Here is an 8,722-nt window from a genome sequence, read left to right on the forward strand (position 1 = left end):
TAGCTTGTAGCCAAACAGTACTGCCTCACATACTGCCGTATTTTTATAATTAAAGTAAAGTATAATTAAAGTAGTAAAAAAAATAAAGTTATAAGTAAAGTAGTAAGTATAATTAAAGTAGTAGAAATACGTACTTAACAATTGTTCACGATTGACTTCCACGGTGAAGGAATAACATCGTGTAATAAAGATCAAACCCGCAAAATTATAATTTGCGTAATTACTGGTGGTAGGACCTCTTGTGAGTCCGCACGGGTAGGTACCACCGCCCCGCCTATTTCTGCCGTGAAGCAGTAATGCGTTTCGGTTTGAAGGGTGGGGCAGCCGATGTAACTATACTGAGACCTTAGAACTTATATCTCAAGGTGGGTGGCGCATTTACGTTGTAGATGTCTTTGGGTTCCAGTAACCACTCTACACCAGGTGGGATATGAGCTCGTCCACACATCTCGGCAATAAAAAAAAAAGCCAGGTTATTGGGCGTCCGTATATAGCTATTAGGCGTCCGTATATAGCTATTAGGCGTCCGTATATAGCTATTAGGCGTCCGTATATAGCTATTAGGCGTCCGCATATAGCTATTAGGCGTCCGTATATACTTAGTCTGGCTGTAAATACTGTTACAATTAAAAATAACAAAAATATTACATTTGAATTTGGAATCTGTCATTTTTATATGATTTCTCATTGAGTTTTCTCATTTTGGCGCCAATTGTACATTATTTTGCGATATTAAAATGGAGTCGGGTGATAAAGAGAACCGAATCGCTGTGATTGCATTACACAAAGTAGGTATGGAGCCAAATGCAATTATTAAAACTCTCTATACGCTTGGTATTAGTAAAATGTTTGTGTACCGGGCTATTAATAGATGCAATGAGACCTCCTCTGCTTGTGACAGAAAAAGATTTGACCGTCCACATAGTGTTCGTACGAAAAAGGTGGTCAAAGCAGTAAGGGAAAGAATTCGAAAAAATCCTGTCCGAAAGCAAAACATTTTATCTCGGGAGATGAAGACAGCACCTAGAACCATGTCGCGTATTTTAAAAGATGACTTAGGACTTGCAGCCTATAAAAGACGTACTAGTCATTTCTTAACTGATAATTTAAAAGAGAATAGGGTAGTAAAATCGAAACAACTACTGAAGCTGTACGCAAAAATAGGTCATAGAAAAATTTTGTTTACGGATGAGAAAACTTTTTACAATTGACCAACATTTTAGCAAACAAAATGACCGTATTTATGCTCAAAGCTCTAAGGAAGCTTCCCAATTAGTCGACAGAGTGCAACGTAGGCACTATCCGACTTCAGTGATGGTTTGGTGGGGTATTAGCTATGAAGGAGTGACTGAGCCATACTTTTGTGAAAAAGGTATCAAAACATTGGCACAAGTGTATCAAGATACCATTCTTGAGAAGGTAGTGGTGCCCCTTAACAACACTATGTTCAATAATCAAGAATGGTCCTTCCAGCAAGACTCGGAGCCAGGTCATAAAGCTCAGTCTACGCAGTCTTGGTTGGAAATGAACGTTTCGGACTTCATCAGAGCTGAAGACTGGCCGTCGTCTAGACCCGATCTTAATCCGCTGGATTATGATTTATGGTCAGTTTTAGAGAACTTGCTCTAAACGCCATGATAATTTGGAGTCCCTAAAACAATCCGTAGGATTGGCAGTGCAAAATGTTCCCATGGAAAGAGTGCGTGCTTCTATTGATAACTGGCCTCAACGTTTAAAGGACTGTATTGCAGCCAATGGAGACTACTTCGAATAAGCTTTTTATACTTTAAATTGTTATATATTTATGTGTTAAACTAACACACTGTAAGAGTAATAAATGTTATTTGCAATAGATTTATTTTTATTTTTGATTGTAACAGTATTTATGGCCAGATTAAGTAGATATTGGAGTCCGTGTATAATGTTGGACGTCTATATTATTTATTATATAATATTGGTTCAGGCCATAGTAGGATACAATGCCGATTTTACCTATATTTATATTAAACCCACAAATGAAGTTATTACATACCTACTTGTTTTAAATTTATGAAAAAATAGACTAGACAAACATATACATAATTATTATATGCTTGTTATTCTAGCTACCACATGCGATTTTTCATGTAAAAATCTCAGAGACAGGAGCTTAATTTTCTTTATCTTATTATAAACTATTTGTGTACTTAGCTTCATCAAAATCCATTGTTACTAATACGTGTAGATAGATAAATTATATAAAATTATCGGGCATCCGTATATGTATAGATTTGACGAAATTGGTATAAATGTACAGACAAGCGATTGTCAAAGAAAGAGAAAGTAAACATAAAGCTGGCAACGCCGCACTTACAAATGTCGTTCATCCTATGAGGATGCTAAATAGTCGATGCCATAGGTAAATCACGATCAATATATCCAGGACGCCTATAATTTATGACCATGGTTCGGAGTTCAAAAATGTTGCGGCACGAACGCAAGAAGAATATCGCGAAAAATAAAATTATCAGAAAATGACGTATCTCACGGAGCTGGAAATCGAAAAACTAAGCAATATTCATTAAGACATGTTAAAAAAAGCAATGGGAACTGGAGGACGTCGTAATGATGCACGACGTGCAGACGCCAAAAAGATTGTAGGATGTAAATATATATATATATATATATATCAAGAATTGCTCGTTTAAAGGTATAAGATATGAGCGATTAATGACTGTAGATTTTGTAGCCCCTGGATTTTCTGACCTAGGTATTGTGAGATATGGTGTCGACTTCATGGTCCACACGGTCGAAGCACTTAACATAATATGTATTTTGTCGCAGCGGCGACATCAATACACCTATTATGAATAAATTATAACAATAATTTGGGGTTGATGATTTCCGATTCTGTAGGTTTCGAACTGCAATATTCTACAAGTGATCAGAATGATGCAAAACGGGAACCGAAAAAAATTTGTGGCTAAGCCTTGTAGGAAGTGGCTCCCCCCGGTAAAGGTCAAGGGGCGACCTGAGGGGGTAGCGGCCACGCGGCGCGCTACCATCACTAGCGTGCTGCCAAGGAGTATCAATAATAGAAAGACCGGTTGGCAGTGTATCGCGTCCCGACCCGGCAGGCTGGTTCTGGTCCAGTGGGGTATTCCTGGACACCAGCGGCGCGTCTGGGTGGCCTGACGGGCTGCCGTACCCAGGCCTTGTCCGCCTGGATAGCGAATATCCTCCAACTAAACCGTTGCCAAACAGCCCAGCTGTGCTCCAACGTGTGGTCTGGAGTGCCATTTCTCTTTTTTCCTATAACTTTTCCTTGTTAGAGTTGAATCTTGATGTCGTTTGGTTTGGAACATGCTAGGCGAAGGTGTGTGTTCCACTATGCTCCGCGTCTTTCTTTGTACATTAATTTGATCTCTCCTCTAATATTCTTCCTCTTATAACAATTCTCTCAACAAAAATTAATGAATGAAAAAAGTCTGAAAAATATTTACGATGGACGTTATTTCAATACAGGACACTGTTTTTGTCTATGATAAAAATTCAATTAAAAACTGCAGTTATAAGTATCATCGACAAAATATTAGATCCCATTCTCGCGGATCGTTGGAACCTCTGGGCCTGCGGAGGTACTACGGCTCCCTCTGTATTTTGTACCGTATGTTCCATGAGGAGTGCTCTGAGGAATTGTTTGAGATGATTCCATCATCTCGTTTTTACCATCGCACCGCTCGCTCCCGGAGTAGAGTTCATCCATACTACCGGAGCCACTGCGTTCATCCACAGTGCCTTTCCAGAGATCTTTTTTGCCACGTACCATCCGGCTTTGGACTGTACTCCCCTCTACGGTGTTTCCTGCGCGTATGACATATCCTTCTTCAAACAAAGCTTGTGGAGAGTATTATACAGTAGGCAGTGACTTGGCGCTGCCCCTGGCATTGCTGAAGGCCATGGGCGACGGTAACCACTCACCATCAGGTGGGCTGTATGCTCGTCTGCTTACATACCCAATAATAAAAAACAATTGACCATGTTGCATTTTCAGAGATAAAGAATTGGTTGAAGCATTTCGGTCCACAAATTACCTACCAGTTCTATGACAACGGTTACCATCGTAACTTTGTTACACGTTTGCATTACTATTGCTTCACTTTTTTTATTGTTACCCTTGTAGACAGATGAGTACGTGATGGTGAGTGATCACATTGCTCCTCATGGTTGACAATGCCAGGATCACAGAGAATCCGCAAACATACAGCAGATGACTCTCTTCAACTCTGGTTTAAAGACGAACATAAGGCTCTATAAACACCGTGTAGGAGAGTTCATTCCGAAGCGGATGCTATATGACAAAAAGGATGCTTGGAAAAGCTCTGAATGAAAGCAGCGGTTCTAAATAGTACGGTGCTCGGGTGGCGGGCGGTACAATAATAATAAAACTGATGTAGGGTCATCTCGGATAATTGCTCACGGAACATACCTACAGTACAAAACACAAAGAAAACCGAAGTTCCTCCTTAGAACCAGAAGATTTTATTTTTATTGCTTAGATGGGTGGACGAGCTCACACGACCTGGTGTTAAGTGGTTACTGGAGCCCATAGACATCTACAACGTAAATGCGCCACCCACCTCGAGATATAAGTTCTAAGGTCTCAGTATAGCTACAATGGCTGCCCCGCCCTTCAAACCGAAACGCATTACTGCTTCACGGCAGAAATAGGCAGGGTGGTGGTACCTACCCGTGCGGACTCATAAGAGGTCCTACCACCAGTAAATCAATATGCACAGATCAAACGATCTAAGGGATGATTCGAGATTTTAGAGGTACAAAGCCTTCTTAGTAAGCGGCTGTTAAATGTAAAATATAATAATGATAATAGAACTGACCCACGGAACTACCGTAATGTGGCGCGTGTTAATTTAAACATTATAGTTCCAATAGTTGGGCCGGTATACGGTTTGATAGCGAAAAGTTTCGACCAGGCCCTTGAGAAACTTTCGTTGTCCAGCTGGGCTAGGGGCCTGGTACAAAAAGCACCTATCCTTGATATGGAGCGTATTGTGAGGAGGTCTCTCACTCGGGAGCCATAGCCACTGGTCGCTTACGTCGTCCACACCGCCATCATTGGTCTGTTTCTTGTCAACTGACGTAAAAATTGGTTTATTTTACTGAAAAGGAAGGAGCTATGTAAATTATTTTATGTTGTTAATATGTGTTTCTTTGGATTTAAGCATTATACGCTTGTATGGTTGTAATTTATGAACCGTTTAACATCTGTTAAAGTGTGTAAGTGTGTTTAGCCACTTAGTTCTTGCCGGATCTTCTCAGTGGGTTGCTATTCCAATCCGGTGCTAGATTATGCGAAGCACTGTTCTTGCTAGGGTTAGTATTAGCAAATTCTCTCAGGGTGAGCCCGTAAGCTCGCTTACCTGTTTGCTAAAAACTGTAATAGCCCCTAAGGCTACCGCTAAAACGCACAATAGGTAGGAAAACAAATAAGTGTCTGAAAATGAAAATAAAGTCGTCGGTAGTGACTTATCGGGCTCTCTCAAAATCCATTAGTTTCATCAAAATTTCACCACTTTGGTGAGTCATAATCTTGTTTTACTTACTCCCTTCTCAATAGAATAAAATAACAAATTAATTAACTTCATCTCCTTCCGATTCGTGTATTTCTTAATACAAGAGAATAATAAAATGTTGACTTTCGGAGGGTAGAACTAAGGAGCACCATCTCAGTGTATTTAAAACTAGCGACCCGCCCTCGCTTCGCTTCGGAAACTTTTTTTTTTTTTTTTTTTTTTTTTTTTTTTTTTTTTTTTTTTTTTTTTTTTCTTATAAAAGTAGCCTATGTTCATCAGGGGACCTTCCGTGCTCACTTTCAGAATCTGGTCCCTCGTTTGTTGGGGGTGGCCGGCGCGTTAAGCCGGCTCCTTCCCAATGTTGGGGGGCCTGACCAGGTGACGCGCCGTCTCTATACAGGGGTGGTGCGATCAATGGCCCTATACGGGGCGCCCGTGTGGGGCCAGTCCCTGGCCGTGGGGGTAGCGAAGCTGCTGCAACGGCCGCAACGCACCATCGCGGTCAGGGTCATCCGTGGTTATCGCACCATCTCTTTCGAGGCGGCGTGTGTACTGGCTGGGACGCCGCCTTGGGTCCTGGAGGCAGAGGCGCTCGCTGCTGACTATCAGTGGCGGGCTGACCTTCGTGTACGGGGCGTGGCGCGTCCCAGTCCCAGTGTGGTCAGAGCGCGGAGGGCCCAATCTCGGCGGTCCGTACTGGAGTCATGGTCTAGACGGCTGGCCGATCCTTCGGCTGGTCGTAGGACCGTCGAGGCGATTCGCCCGGTTCTTGTGAACTGGGTGAATCGTGACAGAGGACGCCTCACTTTCCGGCTCACGCAGGTGCTCACTGGGCATGGTTGCTTCGGTGAGTTCCTGCACCGGATCCGAGCCGAGCCGACGGCAGAGTGCCACCATTGTGGTTGCGACTTGGACACGGCGGAGCACACGCTCGTCGCCTGCCCCGCATGGGAGGGGTGGCGCCGTGTCCTCGTCGCAAAAATAGGAAACGACTTGTCGTTGCCGAGTGTTGTGGCATCGATGCTCGGTGACGACGAGTCGTGGAAGGCGATGCTCGACTTCTGCGAGTGCACCATCTCGCAGAAGGAGGCGGCGGGGCGCGTGAGAGACGCACAGGCCCGCCGCCGTCGAGCGGGGGCCAGGGAGGCGGATATCGCCCAAGCCCTGGCCCTCTAAGTGTTTCGGGTCCCCTCACATGTCGGCCTGGGGACCGGCGAAGGGGGCCTAAGAAGACGACGTGCAAGCTGCTCTGCACGCGTTTTATGCATGAGCATCCGGGTGATGGAAGGCCGGCTATCCTCAACCCACGCTGGTTCTGACCCAGCGGGGTATTCCGTAGGATAGACCATTCTAACCGGCGCCATCTAGGCGGGCTTCGGATAGCCTGCCGACCGAGAGGGCTGGTGGTCGTGGCGCCGACGACCGCCAGTCCGGCGTCCCGAGGGGGAGGGTGATGGGAGAGATGTGCTCCGCACTAAACGCTTCACTTTCCCCCCTTTGCCTTTTCATGAGTTTTGTCTCATGCGAGGTTTGGACGTTGGTTGTTGAGAGACAGGAGGTTTTAGTCGGTTCGACTCCGACATGCCCCGCCCTTCATCCCCAGTGAAGGGCGGAAGTCCGGCGATTTCCTCCTGACAAAAAAAAAAAAAAAAAAATGTTCATCAGGGACAATGTCGGCTTCTAATGGAAAAAGATTTTTTCAAATCGGTCCAGTAGTTTCGGAGCCTATTCGAAACAAACAAACAAACAAATCTTTCCTCTTTATAATATTATTATTAAGTATAGAAGTGTCAAAATTAAAAACTTAGGTGGCGCTATAGTAGCAAGCGGAAAGATTTTAAAAACAGCGCCATAGACTTTTTTTTTTGGTACAATTTTTCCTTGTTAGGAAAGGCAAGGGAATCTAAGCCCATACAGCGTTATCTGCTTTATATATGCTTTGAAATAATTTTTCAAAAAAGCCGAAGCCAGGTCTTATATGATATATATTAATATATCCTGAAATAAAAATGTCATTAAGGCCGAAGCCAAGTCCTTTATAATTTGTTCCTGAAATAAAAATTTCAAATCACCCTTCAATCTATTTAAAACTGCTATATTCATATCAGTTCCACTTTACACTATTTATTATACGCATAGCGCTATTTCGGTGAGTCTTCCAACAATAACTTTCTGTTTAAACGTGTACACTTTTTGAACTTGTCCCATCTACAAGATGGTGCTCTTTACTCTCCATATGTTGACTGTATACTCACCTACTTCAAGCTCGAAACTGGCAAAAATGGCACCGTGAGAAGCGAATTGCCATATAGAAAAAAAGAGAAGAAGAAAAACAAATCACGTATTAAATGAGGTTGTACGGTATAATACCTTTGCCTTTTCGATTAGAAAAATGAAACTAGCACTAGAAATAGTGATACCAGGTACACTGTAATTACAATAAGTTTACTATAATTTTACTGCTGTTACTGTCTACTGTATTGCAAAAATACGGTGTGAAGATGACTATGAAAACCAATGAATTTTTGTTTATAAATAAAAAACTACGTTAAACAAAACGCATTGTACGTACATCGGCGTACGAGCTTAAGGAATAATATGTAAATTCTCACAAAACTGTTTCTTTTAATGGAATGAATGGTATCTCCGGGCCTTTAGTGAGTAATAGACAAAAAAATTATAAATGATTATTTTTCGCAAAACATAAATATATGTATTTCGCAAACTCTTTGTGTACTTTAGATTCGTTTTGTATTATTGCGATTATTCATCAATAAGTATTTTCAGTCGGCATCCGTGCGTTATTTTGGAAAGTGGCGTGCCACGGAAACCTTCTTGTTGTGGCCGCCGGACACTACATATCCGATCTTGCGGACCGAATGGTAAACAGTTGATGCCGCCCTAAGCACGTCATTTCGGATCCTCCCGATGTACTAACGGTACTTTTAGGGACCTGAAGTACTGGTCAACGTTCTCGTCGAAAACCGAACTTGCCGAACCCTTCGCCGGAAGGGACGGTCCTAAAGGCGAAGGGTTCGGCGAGTAAGTTAACCCACAGACGCAGTCCACTGAGTTTTTCACCGAATCTTTGTGGGTCGCGTTTCTGATCCGCGGTAGATTCTGCGAAGCACTGCTCTTGCTAAGGCTAG

The 8,722-nt window shown here is 42.9% G+C and overlaps 1 long non-coding RNA gene across 1 annotated transcript; it reads right to left on the reverse strand.

Moving 5' to 3' along the window:
* Nucleotides 1–2,524: 2,524 nt before the first annotated feature.
* LOC110386080 (uncharacterized) lies at nt 2,525–5,671 on the reverse strand. The gene is made up of 4 exons (XR_005244988.2): nt 5,604–5,671; nt 5,421–5,494; nt 4,878–5,159; nt 2,525–3,467 (listed from the first exon to the last, which is right to left on the reverse strand). It is a non-coding gene; the product is annotated as an uncharacterized LOC110386080 (long non-coding RNA).
* Nucleotides 5,672–8,722: the final 3,051 nt, after the last annotated feature.

Source organism: Bombyx mori, chromosome 9, assembly GCF_030269925.1.
Source record: "Bombyx mori chromosome 9, ASM3026992v2".
Taxonomy (NCBI): domain Eukaryota; kingdom Metazoa; phylum Arthropoda; class Insecta; order Lepidoptera; family Bombycidae; genus Bombyx; species Bombyx mori.